The following is a 17,912-nucleotide window of genomic DNA, read 5'->3' on the forward strand; positions in this document are numbered from 1 at the left end:
GTCAAGTGGGTGTAAGAATTTTACTACTTGATAGATTTATCCATATCATGGGCTTTACACAGTGCATTGCACATAATAAGCAGACAGTAAATCTTTGCTGGTATTTACCAAAGCAACAACATGATTTGTCCCTTTTGCTAGACTGAGAGCTCATTAAGTACAGAGGTGGCTCTCATTCTCCCTTTATTTGCTACCCCTAGCAAAACATTTGGAATATAGTAACTATTAAATTAATGAGAAACTGCAGCTGAGCGGAGCTGAGAAAGGCTGGAACAAGAACCCCTTCCCTAGCACTGGCCATTTGGTCATCATTCTAGCTAAATCCAGGCAGTACTGATGGGGACAGATTTATATAGGTGCTAGAGATTGAATAGATCTTTGACTGTAGAATTAGGAGGAAAGATATGTCAGGTAAAAGGAAGAGTCCAAAGAAAAGCAGAGAAACGGCAAGATGTGTAATATTCTCTGTGCTCAGATTCCTCAGCACTTAATTAAACCTCTGTTATGGCCACAATACACTACTGATGTATATTTTCACCTGGGCTATACCATCAAGAGGGAAATATGAAAGAGGATGCATCAGAATAACCTTAAGTGGTGTTGTGGTATAAAGAACACACCTTGGAATTGGGAGACTAGACTTCTCATCATTTCTCTAATAAGTTTAGACTCTTTGCATCTTGGTTCCTATATCTACTCAAACTTAAAGGATTGTTGTGAGGATTAAATGATACCATTCACGTGACATTTACTAGTAAATTTATAAATTGATTTGTAAATTGCAAAGAGCTATTAAAGTACAATGGAAACCCCAAACTTGAGCAATAAATTGTGGATTAAGAGTACTTGAGAAAGATTGCAAGTTCTAAGCAAGAATTAAGCACACTCTGCCCTGAATGCAAGTGTAAATACGGAAGCAGCTATATGAAGATGCTGAAGAGAAAATTTTAGCAGGAAGACTGTAGGAAAAAAGCTAGGATTTGAGGTTACACCAAACCAGTGGTGAGTTCCCTATTTTTTGCCCTCCAGTATCACTGGCATAAACTCAAGGGAGGCTCTAACTCCAGAAGTGTGCATGATTGAGAAGCAAAAAACTTTAAGAAAATCTCTCTCTTTCTGAGAAAGAGATTGTGGAAAAGAGGAATCTCACGGGTCAGAGAAAAGAGCACATTCCCTGCTTTTAAAACTTTTAAATTATTATTTTTCCTTTCTCCCGTCCTAGCCTTCAGATGGTGGTCGTGGCCAGGGAGGCACATAAAATTTTGAATGAGTGAAGTATCTTTCTATAATGAGAGAGCTATGGTCATGGGAGTATGGAGTGAATCCTCATTATTTTTATTCTTTCTCTGTCCTTTTGCTGCTAGGCAGTATACGCAGACACAGTTGCAGAAGAACATGACAGACAAGAAAACTGAAGTCCTAGTTTTCTGTACAGAGGACCAGAAAGGGAGGTCTGTGGGAGCCAGAATGTGTTGGGGGAGATCATGGTAAAAAGAAAAATCAAGAAATGAGACTCATAAAGTTGTACACGGACTCCTGGGCTGACCTAAGAGCTGTGCATGCATGGATCTGACTCTAAATAGCATACCACCTGCTTTGACAGTGGAGTTACAAGGTAGACCACTGTCTAGGTCCCAGACTGGCCACTGGCATTTACCTGGTACTGACCTTAATAGCACTACAAATACTTTAAAACCTGAATGATATTTGGACCACAAACCAAAGGGGAAATATCAAAACTTGGAGTCTCCATCTTTAACCTGTTTGTCTGTTGAAACAAACAAAAAATCAGCTTTCTTCTTAAGATTTAAGCAAAGCCCAGGGTCAAACTACTATTCAACTTTGGATACAATTAAAAGTACTTGCCATATAAAGAATCAGGAAAAACTGAACCCACAAGGGAAAAGAAAATCAACAGATGATCTGATGATCAGATGTTGTAATTATCCAATAAAGACTGCAAAGAAGCTATTATAACCATATTTCAAGAAGTAAGAGAGAATACACTTGAAATAAATGAGAAACTTCAGCAAAGAAATAGAAGACATAAAAAAGGACCAAATACAATTTAAAATAGTCAATACAAAAAAATACCCACTAAGCAGGTTTCACAGCAAAAAGGAGATAACAGAATAAAAAGTCAGCAAACTTTAAAAGTGGATCAACAAAAATCACCTAAATAACAGAAACAAAAAAAGTTGTAAAAAAGTGAACAAAGCCTTGGAGCCTATAAAACAATACCAAAAGGTCTGAGTTTTGTCATCAGAGTTCCAAAAGAAGATGAGAAAGAACATGAAACATAAAAAATACTTGGAAAAATAATGGCTGAAAACTTTCCAAATTTGACAAAAGACACAGATTCTAGAAGCTCAGTAAACTCCAGACATGATCATTTTAAAGAAAAGAAATCAGTGCCCAGGTACATCATAATCAAACTGCTGAACAATAAGACAAAAAAAAAAAAAAAGGCCCGAAAGCAACTGGAGAAAAGCTGTATCCTATCTTTAGCATAACAGTGATTTCAATGACTGGGTTTATCATTACTTCCAACTATGCAAGTAAGAAGCAAGTGGAATCTTCAAGTGCTTCAGAAAAGAACTGTCAACAGAGAATATCCGGTGCAAACATCCTTCAGAAATAAAAGAGAAATAAAGAAATATTAAGATGAAGGAAAAATAAAAGAATTTATCACCACAGACCTGCTCTGAAAAATGCCACAGGAACTTTCTCAGACTTCAGAAGGGAGATAATACAAGAGGGAAATTTGGAACTTTAGAAATGAAGGAAAGTAACAGAAATGGTAGAAGCTAGATAAATGTAATAGATTATTCTTTTCTTCTAAGTTCTTTCAAATATTTATGTCTGTAAAAAGCAAAAAATACTGCTTTCAAAAAGCATTGTCTTGATTGGCTTTTCAATGTACATAGAAGTAATACATTCAACAATTACAACATGGATGGTGGAGGTAAAAGAACCTATAGGAGTTTTATACGTTTTCCTCGAAATAGTAAAGTATTCATTCTAAGTATACAGTGAAAAGTTAAATACATATATTGTAATCTTTACAGCCACCCTTAACAAACAAACAAAAAAACAAAAAACTATACAAAGGGACAGTAAAAAAAACTCAATAGATAAATTGGAATCATTAAACATATACAAATAAACTGAAGAAAGCAGTAAAGGGGAAACAGGAGCAAAACACAAAAGGAATAGAAAGAGAACAGGTAACAAAATTGTAGATCTAATTCCAAACATATCAATGATTTTATTAAATATAAGTAGTTCAAGAAGATAAACTAAAAGACAGAAGTTGTCAGAATGATTATTAAAGGCTTAACTATTATTAACATTGCTTATAAGAAATCTATTTTAAATATTATGATATTGGGAGGTAAAATATAAATGAATGGAAAAAGATATACCATGCAAACACTAATCAAAAGAAAGCTTCAGTGGCTATATTAATATCAGACACAGGGGACTATGAAGAAAGGAAAATTACTAGGGGTTAAGAGAAACATTATGTAATAATAAAAGGGTTAAATTTACAAGAAGACATAAAGAATCCTAAATGTATACAACCAAATATCAGAACTTCAAAATACATGAAGCCAAAACTGATAGAAAAGAAAGAAAAAAATTGGCAAATCTGCAATTATACTTAGAAATGTCAACGTTCCTTTCTCAGTAATTGATAGAACAAGTAGACAGAGGAAATTTAAGAATAGAAGTACTGAATAGCACCATTAATCCATTGGATTTAACTGACTTTTATAGAACGTCTGACTCAGGAAAAGCAGATTACATATTTTCTCAAACATAGAAGGGATATTCACTAAGATAATCACATCCAGCATTACCTTGATGCCAAAACCAAAGATGCTGCCAGAAAATAAAACTAGAGACTAATATCCTTCATGAATATAGACAGAAAAATAATCAGCAAAATGCTAACAAATCAAAACATATACAAAGAATAATACACTGTGACCAAGGGAAATTTGTCCTGGGAATTAAAGACTCATTTGATATTTGAAAATCAATCAAGATAATCCACCATATTAACAGACAAAAGAAGAAAACCCATATAATTATATTAGCTGAAGCAGAAAAAGCATTTGACAAAATTCAATATCTCTTCATAATAAAAGTTATGCAGGAATAGAGAAGAGACTGTGTTAACCTGATAAAAGGCATCTACAAAAAACCTATAGCTAACAATATGCTTCATGGTTAAACAACGAATGGTTTCTCCTATGAGACAGAGAATAAGGCAAGACTGTTAACTCTTACTGCTCATATTCAACATTGTACTGGAAGTCCTTGCCAGTGCAATAAGGCAAGACAGCAGATTGGAAGGTGAGAATTAATCTGTCATTATTTACAGATGACATGCTTGTATATTTTTTAAAAATATCATAGAATCAACAAAAAGTTTCTTAGAACTATTATGTAAGGTTAGCACAGTTGCAGGTTACACAACACACAAAAATCAATCATATTTGTATACACCAGCAATGAACAATTGGAGGCTCAAATTTCTTAATTAAAATAGCATTCATAATAGTTTGAAAAAATGAAATATTTAGGAATAAATCTAACAACTTCAAAACATTAATTAGAGAGATCAAAGAAAACCTAAATAAACTGAGAAACATACCCCGTTTGTGGACTGAAAGATTCAAAGTAGTTAACATGTCACTGTTCTTCAGATTGATGTACAGATTTAACATAATAATCCAAGCAGGAATTTTTGTAGGTATAGACAAACTGATTCTAAATTTACATGGAAAAGCAAAGGCATTTGGAGAGCCAAAAAAATTTTTCAAAAGAAGAATAAAATTGCAAGATTTAAACTACTTGATTTTAAGAATTGTTATAACAGTATTTTAATCTATAAATTGTGGTTTTGGCAAAAGGATAGCCACATAGATCAATGGAACAGAATAGAGTACCCAGAAATAGGCCCACACAGTTAAGGTCAATTGATTTTTCACAAAGATGCAAAGTTAATTCAATTGAGAAAGATGATGTTTTCAACAAATCATGTCAGAACAATTGGATATTCATCTGTTTAAAAAAAAAAACCCAACTTAGACTTTATATTTTATGGCAAAATTAACCCAAATTGGATTAGAGATATAAATATAATACATAAAACTATAAAATTTTTAGAAGGAAACATAAGAGAAAAGGTTAGGCAAAGAATCCTTAGAATCAACACTAATACTGTGCTCTATAAAAGAAAAATATTGGCAAATTGGAATTCATCAAAATTAAAAGTTTGGCCCTGAAAAAAATATCATTAAGAGAATGAAAAGACAAAGTAAAGACTAGAGGAAAATATTTGCAAATCATATATCCAGTAACATATATCTGTGCAGAACACATAAGAAACTCTCAAAACCCAACAATAAGAAAAGGAACAACTTTAAACAAGGAGAGTGGTGGAATTATTCTGCATCCTGATTGTGAGGATGGTTGTATGAATTCACACATGTGGTAAAATTCAAAGAACAAAAACACAAGAAAAAGACAATCTTTGTTCATTTAAAAAATAAAGTAAGAAAAGAAGCACTTAAAAAATAGTAATTGTGATTCTGGAGAAATAAAACTGCTTTAGAAGAAAGTAAATGAAGAGAGATGAAGGTCAATTCATCCTGATGATTCAAATTGTATATACTATGGGTACTAAAGAGACACTATAAGTCATGACCTAACTGTCATACCTCAGACCCAGTGAGAGAGAACAAAGACTGGAGTCAAAATCTAGAACATTATATTTATGAATTTTGAGAGTGACATTGGTTGGAAGATTCCAGGTTTTAATAATAAATTGGCCAAAACATATACCATTGTAAATTAACACATAAGTTCTAAGAAAACAGATTTTACCAAGAATCCTATGATTAAAAAGGATATAGAGAACACAGAAGAGGTTTGGAAGAAACACATCCAGATGGTAGTTTGTAAATAAGAGAGGCAGAAAAGCACTTTCTATACTGTATTCTTTTATAGCAAAGGGTTTGAGGGGTGTGTGTGTGTGGACTCTAAGTTTCTTTAGCACAAGAGCTAATATAGAATTGCTTAGAGGAAGCACTCTTGTTAGGAGTATGAGGTGGAGGTGGAGGTGGAGGGCTCCTAATAGGGTACGTGTGTAGAAGGTACTTTAAAGTGTTAGATGAAGTGGTTTTCCTTAGATTGCGTGCTTACTTGGGATAGGCGATGGTGAATTATACATCTTGTGATGGATCTAACCCCACCCTAACCACCCACTGACACTGCCAATGATAAGAAGTATATTGCTCATGTCTGTACCTCCTGCAACCTAAGCATACTGACTGGTACAAAATAAGTGTTTAATAAACATCATTCAGTTGAAATTGAGTAGAATTCTTCCTCCAATTCTAAGTTGTCTCCTGAGTTCTCAAAGAAAATCAGGTCATATGAGATAGGGCACAAAAGATGATAACAAAAGGGCTAACCAAAGAATAATTCTATCCCTTGTGCTAAGTTTTTAAATAACTCTGGTTCTCAATTAAACAGAAGTGAATGCAGAAAACTGAATTTTTCATGTCCTTGGAAGAAATTTCAGCTACAAAAAGCCCAATATCTTAAAATGTTCTAGGCTGATTTACTGCTCAGACTACTCCCCAGAGGAAAAAAGCTTGTTATATTAATAAAATCATTTTCTTTAGAGGGTGAGCTTAATTGTTTCACTGGAAGTCACAAAGAATTAATCAATTATGGTCCCAAGTTAAAAATTTTGAAACCTGAACACAACTTTTAATCAAAGTTAGATGTATTTAAGTGAAGAAAAAAAAATGACCTTTGGATCTGTCCCTGCTTTGCCTGGATGATTAATTCCAGTTTTTTTTTTTTTTTTTGCTTTACACACCCTGCCATAAACTTTTTTATTTACACTTTATTGTAACTGACTTCATGTCATTTGCTCTTGCTTAATAATAATCGGTTAACTGCAAGGCAGGTGTTCTCAAGGATGTGGCCCTTCCATAGAGCAGTTCTAAACAGTTTTTTTTAAAAAATCAACATAAAAAGCATTAAGATAAAACTCTCATTCTAGTGTCTGGCAGGAAAAAAGATATATTTGTGCAAAGAGAGAGTCAAGGATGGAGAATATGAAAGGTAAAAATTAGTGCTAACCTACCCATTCAAAATTTATTTGTTGCCCTTCTTTCTAATAGTTGTATTTGACCAATCACAACTAGCGGTGGTCTCTGCTAGCGCCCCAATTTTAAAACAGCTTTTGTTCTACATTTTCATGTTATGTTTAGATATAAAAGTTATAATTAAACTTTTGGTTGAATTTCTGCAGACTTTGAGTCTGATTATTGATTTTCTGAGATCATGACGGTAATCTCACTTTCCTACCCTCTTCACCAATGGGCAAAATTATTTCTGCCTCCTTACTCAGTTTAGAAGTACAGTCTCTCTCCTTTCATTACCCCACTTCACACACTTGAGTACCAAGTTCCCTCCAAACCGTGTTCCACTTCCATTATTCCAGAATTTCTTAGCTCGGTCGCCTGGTCATATCTGCTTTGTCAGGGTGGTCTGAGAATCTCCTCAAAAGCTTCCCCCCTTCTTCTCTTGGTCCTTTCTTCCACCAAATTATCAGAATTATGAATAATCTTTAGATTAAACAAGGGAGATTCTGGGCATGGTTAAGAATTAATGTGTAATCTGGGACAGCCTATCTAGCCACTAGAATATTGACTTGGATTAATTTATTAGTTATTCAGTGTCCTGAAGGGATGACATTCAGGAGCAAAAAGGAAAGGCTTAAACGCATCTGGTTCTTGGATCAACAGTGAGGCTCAGGATGAAAAGGAGAAGGATAAAAAGAGGAGAGAGAAAAGAGAAGCTAGGCTGAGAGAGAGAGACTTAGCTGGTGATGGTGTAGTTCTATTTGGAGGAGTAGGCACCATGACAGAAGTAACAGAATCAGCTATCAAAAGAAAGGCAGATTCTGCTGGACACAAACTAGAGGCCAGATGGTCCTCTCTTGGAGTGTTTTGGTTTGGGAAGTCCTCTCTATCTGAAATCTCAACCCTAAAAATCTTCAGGCCATTCACTGTATTATTACTTTTAAATGAACTTCTTCAATTTTAGGCATTTTCCCTATTTAAATTTAAATATCCTGAGAAGGCTGTTAATTATACCAAAAGATTATATTGTTCTTTAATTTTATTTTTTGAATTAACCAATTAAAATAAATTCCACATATAATAGTCAAATTAGTTGTTTTCGTATGCAAGGAACAGAAAGACTCCCTCGAAATGAAAAAAAACACTAAAGGGGACTTATGGGCTCACCCAACAGAAGGCTCTTGGATCAGTGAGGGTTTGATCCAGATTGTCACAATTTTATCAGGACGCTTCATCTCATCCTATGCAATTTTCTCAGCTCTGTCCACAAGACAGGTTGACGTTGTTCTCAGCGTGGCTTCCCTAATGCAAACAATATAGTTCTGAGTAATTCACAGGGCCACATGCTTCCACATTCAAAGCCAGAGGGAGAACGTGTGTTTTCCCCCAACAACAAAACAGAAGTCTTGAGCTCCACTAAACCAATCATTTTGTCAGGAGAAAGGATATTACCTTGAGTAACTTAAATCTTAGAGCCCATCTCTGTTACAATGGGAAACATCTGAATATAGGGGAGATAAAGACAGTGTTCAATCTGTAGACCTTGTGATAGACTTTAAAAGATGGAGAGAGATGTCCAGAGTTGGGCACTCTCCAACGGTAGGCCTGAGAAGGTTATTTTAGAGGTAAGTCCTGTTTTATGAGTTATCTCCTGAAGACAATTGGCATCTGGCAGGGCAGGTGATGCCATGAAAGGAGAGGAGGAGAAGGGGTCTGTAAACAGCATATCCCACTACGGGACACTTCCCTTTCCAGCAGTAAACTCACATCATGGACACAACCTGTCACATTCTCAGCATAATGATCAAGGTGAGTGTATGTGCCACTGAAAATCTGTGTCATCATATACAGTGACGTTCCACTTGCCAATCCAGTCCCGACTCTTCTGGTAGGTTTTGCTGATCCTGTGCCCTGCGGTGGAAATCACCCCCCACCCCCCACAATCCCTCTCCAGAAGGGGTCTCTTTGGTTCTGAATATAATTCTGCCTTTCCTTCTAGTATGAAATGAGCTTGTTTCTATACCACATTGAAGTGAGTTGAAAGCAATTAGGTTGCTTTCTATTATTTCCAAAGCGTTTTACCCTTACTTATCAATCCTGAAGACTTATAATCAACCTGAACGAAGCTGGGGAATGAAACTGTTTTGCTTTTCAACACTTCTTTTGCCAGAATAAATCCTAAACATGATGAATGCTAATAACTATTTTAGCTAAACAGGGCAAATGTTATCCCCTGGCTGCCCATTAGAATCACCTGGGTGCCTCGACCTTTCCTCAGAGTAAGAACTGGGCACTAACATTTTTTTAAAGAAAACCCTCATCAAGATATAATTCACATATTATAAAACTCACTAATTTAAAATAATACTTCATATTTTCACAGTTGGGGTAACCACGTTTTAATGTTCCTCAAGAGTTCTAATATTCAGACAGATAGGGTTGAGAACCACTGAGTTAAAGCAAATTGTTAGACTTTGAGACAACCTGATAATCAACTGAACTATATGTTAAAAATTATTCTAAAAATTTTTTGTGGTTTTAAAAATTAATAGATTTTATTTTTTAGAGAAGTTTTAGATAGAGTGGAGTGGAGGGTACAGAACTAAAACTGTGTTTTTTAACTACCAAATTCTCTAATTTAATTGGCATTCTCAGTCTGAGAGAAAACAAAAAGTTTTGAATAATGTTCCATGTTTTCTTAACAAAAAATTCATAAAATGGTTAGTCTCCTTGTAAAGAGTTACTTTATATTCAATGAAATACAAGGCAAAATCAGAATGCAGTTTTCTCTCTTTTAAAAAGATCTATTTTTACAACTTATTGATCAACACACTCCTGGCTCTCCTTTATTGAAGAAATAAAGCACTCAAACAAAAATTTAGTGATAAATAAGTGAAAATATCCAATATTAATCTAATTCCTATATATTCTTTTATTCTTTGATATATAAGATTAAAAAGTATTGTGTACACACAATAACAGTATACACAATAAACAGCATTGTCACTTGCTATGAAAGAAATATTGATTGTCCTCAGCTAAATTTGGCTTCCAGAAAACATCTGTAAATAGAAATATTCTGAAATGGAATATTTAGTATAAAGAATGATCTAAACTGTCAAAGAAAAGGGCAATCACACTAGCAGTTTCTGAACCATATTAAAGAAAAGGGAAGTCTGTGTGGTCATTTAGTGAATTTAGACTCTATAGTCAAGTAATCAGACCCACTGAACGGTCAAACCCTTGTCCTAGTGCCAGGTGTGGAAAAGGAATAATAGAAAAACCAACACAGAACATAGTGGTTAGGAATGAGAACGGTGGAGTCAGACAAAACTTTTGGGTTTCCTCCATAAACTGTCACTGTAATTTTAGGGAAGACTCTTTGACTTGCCTTGACCAATGCGACGTGGGCAAAATGACGGGTGCTCATTGGAGTTTAGGAATTAAAGGGTGTCACTCACCCCTCTGAAGGCTTCTTTCTTACCTCCAAGAGAAGGACATGCCCCAGGCAGCCACTGCCCCTTCAGCTTGGGCCCCGGAAGGAAACTCACAGAACAGATTTGACCTTAACCCACAGCTAAAGCAGAAACTGCCTGCGAACCCCTGGCCCCGTAAGTGAGAAGTAAATGTGTGTTATTGTATATATTGTATATATAATGTCTGTGATTATATTTACACAGAAAAGCTAAAACTGAACCATACACGAAGATAGGGAATAACAGTAGGAGAAACACATATTTGGTGGGGTGGGGGTTCGAGGGTAGAGTATGATGGGATGGGAGTGAGCTCAGTTCTGGGCATTTTGAGCATGAGGTGCCAATAGGATTTCAAATAGTCATGCACGAAGGGTAAGTCAGTCATCTGAACACATTTGGGAGTTAAAGCCGTGGGAGGGAATGGGATCTTTAGAGGAGAAAGAACATATATGTGCATGATGGTTATATTCTTGTTTGATTATTCTTTTTATCAGTCTATAATTCTCCTCCTGTACCTCTTTGCCCTTGTTTTAGCACACACGTACACGTCTTGATTTTTATTTTTATTATGGTGCCTCATAGTTTCTCCTTCCTTCCATTTCTAAGTGGTCTCCTACTCCTTTTCTCCCTGAGAACTGTCCCTGGTTAATCACAGACAGAAAAGATCTGGGGGCCTTTGCCACATTTTAAGATAGAAGCACAGACTTGGATCATAGCCCCTGATCATATCCAGGGAGCAGCTGGGACTTCTCTAGTCAGGCAGGTTTTCAGCCCCACAGCCTAAGGGCTGGGACTCCTTACCTGGGATACAATACTCAGCCCTCCTAGGTCCCTGTGCATGTCCAGAGTGTGATGGGAACCTGCTACTGCATCTTCCTCTGGATTAATTAATACTTTTGCAGGTTAATGTGTGTGCAGAACTAAATCATTCCACCTTTACTTGCTCAGTACCCATTCTTTTGCTTTTCCTCCTACCCTACTGGCAACACTATTTCAGTCTTTTTGCTAGTCCCTAATCACCCACCTGATTTCTAAACATCAGAGTGTACCAGGACTTAATCCTCTTAATCTTTGGATTTCTCTGTGTTCACTCACTTAACGAGCTCCTCCAACCACATGACTTTAAATAGTATTCATAATCTGATACTGCCAGTCTGGACCTCCTCCCTTAACTCCAGCCTCACCTGTATAACTTTCTACTTGACATCTCCATCCGGACGACCGATGGGCACCTCAAGGTCACATGTCAGAAACCGACTTCTTGGTGGTCTCTTCCTAAACACACTGTAGGTTCAGGCTTTGCTCTTACAGACATTTCTAATTGTCCAGATTAAAAATCTTGTAGTCACCTGTGACTCTTCTTTTTCTTTCACACTTTCACACTTCACACACAATCAACAAGCAAATCCTGTTAGCTCTATCTTCATAACCTGGAATACAACCAGCTGCCATCATCTCACGTCTAAGTTACAGTAACAACCTCTCCCTGGCTTTGCCCTTGCCTCCAATAATCTATTCTCCGCATAGCAGCAGAGTGATCCTTTTTGAAACATAAGTTATATCATGCCACCCCTCTCCTCTGCTCAAAACACTCTAAATGGTTTTATGGTTTGTTTGTTTTTTTTTTTAACTCAGAGTAAACCTAAAGTTACTCAAAGGAAGCAGGCCCTACACGTTCTAACTTCCTGTCACTCCTGTGATCTAGTCCTGGACCCTCTGATCCTGCCCAGCAGTGAAGACCTACATCATCTGACTCCTTGTGGGGGTGGGAGGCTCTGTCCTGTGGGTCTATCTTACCAAAATCGTCTCAGAAATTTAATGTCTTCTTAATGTGTCTGTAGCATGAAAATGGGATCTTGTTTCATAGAGGATTTATTGACAGGAATTACAAACAACTTATTGTGTATTATTGTGTTGTTATTATAATTATGAAGTTATATATGAATGTGTTTAATGTGTTTGCAATGGATGGCTGAGAATAAAAATGCTTCCAAGATTCCTAGTTCATATTTTGCTTCAGAGTCAGAGCCCATGAAAAGGTGAATTGCTTACATTTCTGTACATAATTTCTCCCAGTTGAAAGCATGCAAGGGAGTGAAATATAGTCAAGATTGTAAAATGAAAATATTTTAATAATGTCCCTTTAAGTGGACTCTTAACCTTGATCCAAATCTTGCCCACAATCTTAAGTTGAACCTAAAAATATTAAGTCTGAAGGCACAGGGTCAGAAACAATACTTCTTACCACTTGTTTCCACCAATATTCCATATGGATAGCAGAGGCAGGGTTACCATGCAGCTAATAAAGCTTAAGCTTCAAGGCCCCTCACTGGCACGGGCATGGTGAGCACTCTGAGTTGCTGGGAGTTGTGGAGAGTTCCAGGTGGGGTAAGGAAAGCCAGGTTGCAATCAGGAAGAATTTCTATGTAAACTTTCCTGATAAATTGCCCTAAGGACATCTTAGAAGTCAGTAGGTGAGATCTACAAGCCTCAGTAATTTACTGTGATTTTTAAATTCTAATTATTCATTTTCTTATCTAATTTTGTATTTATGTTTTTCAAGAGGCAACTCCCAAACCCATCAAATTGTGCACATTCAATAGGGCGCAAAGCCTGGATCTACCTCCATGAATGACTTTCTTATGAATATTGTAGATGCTTCACCCAGTTGTTAAAGGAAAAAAAAACTGTACAAGACAATCATATTTCTTCTTATTTATGAAGTCAAATCAAATGCCCTAAAGTACCACTGGTATTTAAAGGATTATTTTGGTATAATTTGAGGATTTTCCTCTGATTGAGAAAAACATTAATTGTAAAAAGCATTCACAATTCTACAGCAGTTGGCATAACATACCTCCACAAGACAGCAAACTACTCATTCTTATTTGAAAAATGTGGTACTGCATATGGCAACTGAATGACTCTAAATTGAAAAGTAGTAGAAAACCATTTTCAAGACGATTATATGATTATTCAGGGGCTAGGGGTAGAGCGCACTGGTAGAGTACGTGCTTAGCATGCATGAGGTCCTGGGTTCAATCCCCAGTACCTCCATTAAATAAACAATTAAAGAAACAAATAAATTTCTTTAAAGGAAGACTATATGATTACGCATCATATCTTCAAATCCTGATCTTCCCATCATCAGAATATTTCAACAAAGGATTATTTGGTTAAGAATTTCAAAACAGGATTGCTATTTATTCACGTATTAGTGGTGATATTATATAAAGGGCTTATATTCTTATTGATTTGCATGTTGACTTCTGAAAAATCTTCCTAGTAGGTACTGTATGTTCCTTTAAAATTATTGCTGGCTGTAAAAGTGGGCACACACACGCCAGGGTGTGCGTTGGGCAGCTTTTACAGCGCTCCCCGGGTGTGCTGGGCCTCTGGGGCATGGAGCCAAAAGTGGAGCTGCCATCATTCAACAGTATAAAATGCATACTGTGGTGTGTCATCGCAATTATTCCTTTTTATGGCTTTGAAAAAAGCTCCACCTTCCCTTCAGTGATTTTAAACATTAACCTCCAACGCTCAGAAGTACTCAAAATGGTTCAACTCTGTTTTCCATGATCAAGCTGTGTTTCATTAGAAATGAACTCCTCCCCATGCAAACATTTTCAGCCAGTACCAATCCCAACGTCAAAATATGCAAGGATTTGTAAGCAAAATTTGTGAAAGAACTTTTCAAGAGTGTATGTTTGCTGTTGAACTAGCAAAACAAATCTGATAGGAGTATTTCCAAGAGTAAATATTTTCTAAAAACTTAGAATTTTCTTGGGGTGTTTCCATGACTTATACATTAATGGCTTTCATTTATAGAAAATTTTTTAAAGATCAATAAATGTTTTTTAAATTTTTGGACTCATTTCAAAACAAAATCATTACTTCCCAAAAGCTTAACATCTGATAGCTGAGGGATAATCAAGGCAAATAAAACCTAGTATATTAATATACTAGCAAAGAGTTGTCTGCTAGGACTTTAAAGCTTACAAGTTAACACTCATTCCCAAATATTTTTCAATATAAGCTAGAGAAACACGTGCAACAAATTACATTTTGAATAAGAGGTACATCCCAGGGTTGAAATGATAAAAGAAGAACTTGGTGACATTGACGGGAATTGAGGAGTCACTGGGTGCATGAATCCAGGTGGAGACAGCTTAGAATAATTTTAGAGAAATACTACCGTTGCACAGTAATATTTTGATGAAGAAAAATTGTCAAATAAAGATGAGGAGTGAGTATAGCATTCATGGGAAAAAAAATTTGGGGGGAGGAGCTTGACACAACAGAAGTGTATTGTCTCAGTTTTGAAGGTTAGAAGTCTGAATTCAAGGTGCTGGCAGGGCCATGTGCCCTCTGAAACCTGCTGGGAAAATCCTTTGCCTCTTCTAGCTTATGGTAGTTGCTGGCGATCCTTTGCTTTCCTTGGCTTATAGACACATCACTCCACTCTGTCTCCACCTGTCACATGGCTATCTTCTTCTTGTGTCTTTGTGTTTCTTTTCTTCTTTCTCGCTGGTGCCTGGGAGGTCCTAGGCCTTCTTGGGTTTGGTCACCTGGGTGATGATGGCCAGGAACCAGGCAGTCCATAGGTACACGGCCCCCGACCTGCAGCCAGGCATGCAGGGGCGCGGGTGGGGCGGGGCGGGGCTTGCGCTCCCCGAAGCAGCCTGGTTGTGCCTGCCTTTCCGGCTGCGCGCTCTTGGAGAACATTGCTAAGGAGTGTAGTGAAAATTTTATTATATTTTTTTATTGAGGTATAATTGGCATATACATCCATTGTTTCTTTTACCCGTAATTTCTTCCACTTGGAGGAGGAAAACGTTTACTCCGCCCGACCCATCAGAAACTCCATGATTCACATAGGAATTTGCCATCATTTTATTTCACCTCATCTCCTGACTTTCATTATTGGTCCAGAGGTGAGCACCTGAATCAAACTGGACTAATCGCAGTACTTAAATGCCCTCTCAAGGTGATTTGGCTTGGAGATGGACACGTGACAAAAGCTAGTCCAAATCAGTATAATTCCCTGAGTTTTAAAAATAGAGTAGTGAGTCTTGCTTGGAAAACTCCCTGAAAGGAGCATGTAGGAGTGTGCTTCAAAGCTGCTTGTAGCTATGTCCCCACATGAGAAGGGAATCAGTCTCAGAGAGTGAAGTCAACAGGTAGAGAGATGCAGAGGAAAATATGGGAAAAGGGAGACAGAGATAGAGTCATTACGATATTCAAATCCTCAGTTCTAGACGTTCCTGACACTTACACAATTTGCCTACGTAAACGAATAAGTTCTCCTTTTGCCTAAACGGTTTGAGTTTAATTTCTGTCCCTTACACAAATGAGTCTTACTAAAGTATCACTTGGCTAAAATAGCCATACTCTCAGGCTTATCTAGCATCTTATCCTTGGACAAAGGTCAGTAGAAAGCTGCCTATTTGGATAATAGTGTCTTGACTCCTCTTCAAATTTATTTTTATTGAGTTGCACTCCAATGGTAAGCCCTTAGATTTAATCAAGGGTTTAAAGCAACCTACAAAATCTGATTAAATCACTCACAACACTGATGTTGTTGAAGGTGTGTATATCCCTTGGTGCCCCATTATAAGCTCCACGTGAGAATTTTTTCTAAAATGTAGATCAGAGCTTTTCTTCTCTTAAAGGAACTGCTATGTTTTCAATTTATGGGGGTGGGGGGAGTCATATGTATTAAAATAGATCATATTAATTAAAATGGGATGAAGTAGGTCATTTTAGGAGACTTCCGTAATACAGTGGAAGAACACTGATTTGGAGACAGAGATCTGGATTTGAGTCCCTAAATCCATGCTATGCATTTACCAGCCGAGTGGCCTTTAGCAGATTATTCAATCTCTCTGGACCTCAGTTTTCTCTTCTGTAAAATAGGGCTAGTAATATTAGCCTTAACCAGGTTATAATGTTATTTTAAAAGTTAAATGGGATTAAGTGTGTAAAAATACTGTAAACTGTAAAGCACTATATCTGTTTTAGTTATATTAAGTCTTATAATCAAACTGGAGTTTTCTCTTGTATACAGGATGATTTCTTTGAGGAAGAAACCTTTGTATTCTCCACCAGAAGTTTATACTGTTTAAAAATAACACAACCCTACTCATCTTTAAAGAGCTGAAATTAAATCCTTATCAGAACCCTGAGTAGTAGTTCCATTTTACCCTGGAGGCATATAGAAGATCCTGGAGAGGAAAAGGCAAGTTGTCAAGGGCTATAAAGGAAGACAAGACTGTATGCAAATGAAGACCTGGAGCTCCAGGCTGCCTGATCTTTAATGGAAAGCAAAAACCACATCATTGCCTTGACAACTCACTGCCTTTTTCCCTGCTGTTTCTCCAAATCTCTACCCTGAGCCCACCCTAAAATGTAAGGACTGAAATTCTAAAAATGAAGCTTCATCTGTTGTTTGGTAAAGATCAATACTGAGAGTGAGGGATAGTAATTGGCAACAGCATCATTGATTTAGACCCCCAAGCCACACTCATTGTGTATGCATCTACTGCTGATCTGTGGGAGAGAAGAGCACAGAATTTAGTTTCTTCTTTAACCGAGTGTTGCTCAGTTTTTCTGCCAGCGTTGTAAGAACATTGCTAAAAGGCACAAAAGCTCACGGAGGTGTCAAACAGCAGGGATGAGAGGCTGAGCTTCCCCTCATCCGTGAAGGAGTCAATTAAAGAACAAAGACAACTCTTGGGTTTTAAGATCACCATCCAAGTTGTTCCAGAATTCTCATGTGTATTTCGAATTCAATCTCCTTATATTTCTTCTTTATTCCCAAAAACTGTATTTAGATGGTGTTTCTGTGTTTTTAAAAGCACGGTTATAAAAGCATTTAGTTTTTTCTTATATTTTGTAACCCTGTGTGCTTCCATTTAATCTATCCCCATAGAAACTATTCTGAGATTAAACAACAACCAGTATCAGGAAAACTTTAAGGACATTCCTCCAGGTTGTAGCCATCATTTCAATCTCCTAGACATTAAATGTTCTTAGCTTTTTCTTTCTTTCTGCTAATGATTTCTTATGTGTTCAGGCTCCAAGGGAGCTGAGAAGGAAGGGAGAGTAGGAACAAAGCACACCCTCAGTCAAGAGCTCTTTCATTGTTGGTTAGATTAGGGATGACTTCAGCTTCTTATGTAAAGTGCACACTGTAAACTAATCTTTGTTTCTGCAATTTAGATAAGATTATTTCAATAGACGTCAGTTTCACTACTGGATTTTC

This window comes from Camelus ferus, chromosome 2, assembly GCF_009834535.1.
Source record: "Camelus ferus isolate YT-003-E chromosome 2, BCGSAC_Cfer_1.0, whole genome shotgun sequence".
NCBI lineage: Eukaryota > Metazoa > Chordata > Mammalia > Artiodactyla > Camelidae > Camelus > Camelus ferus.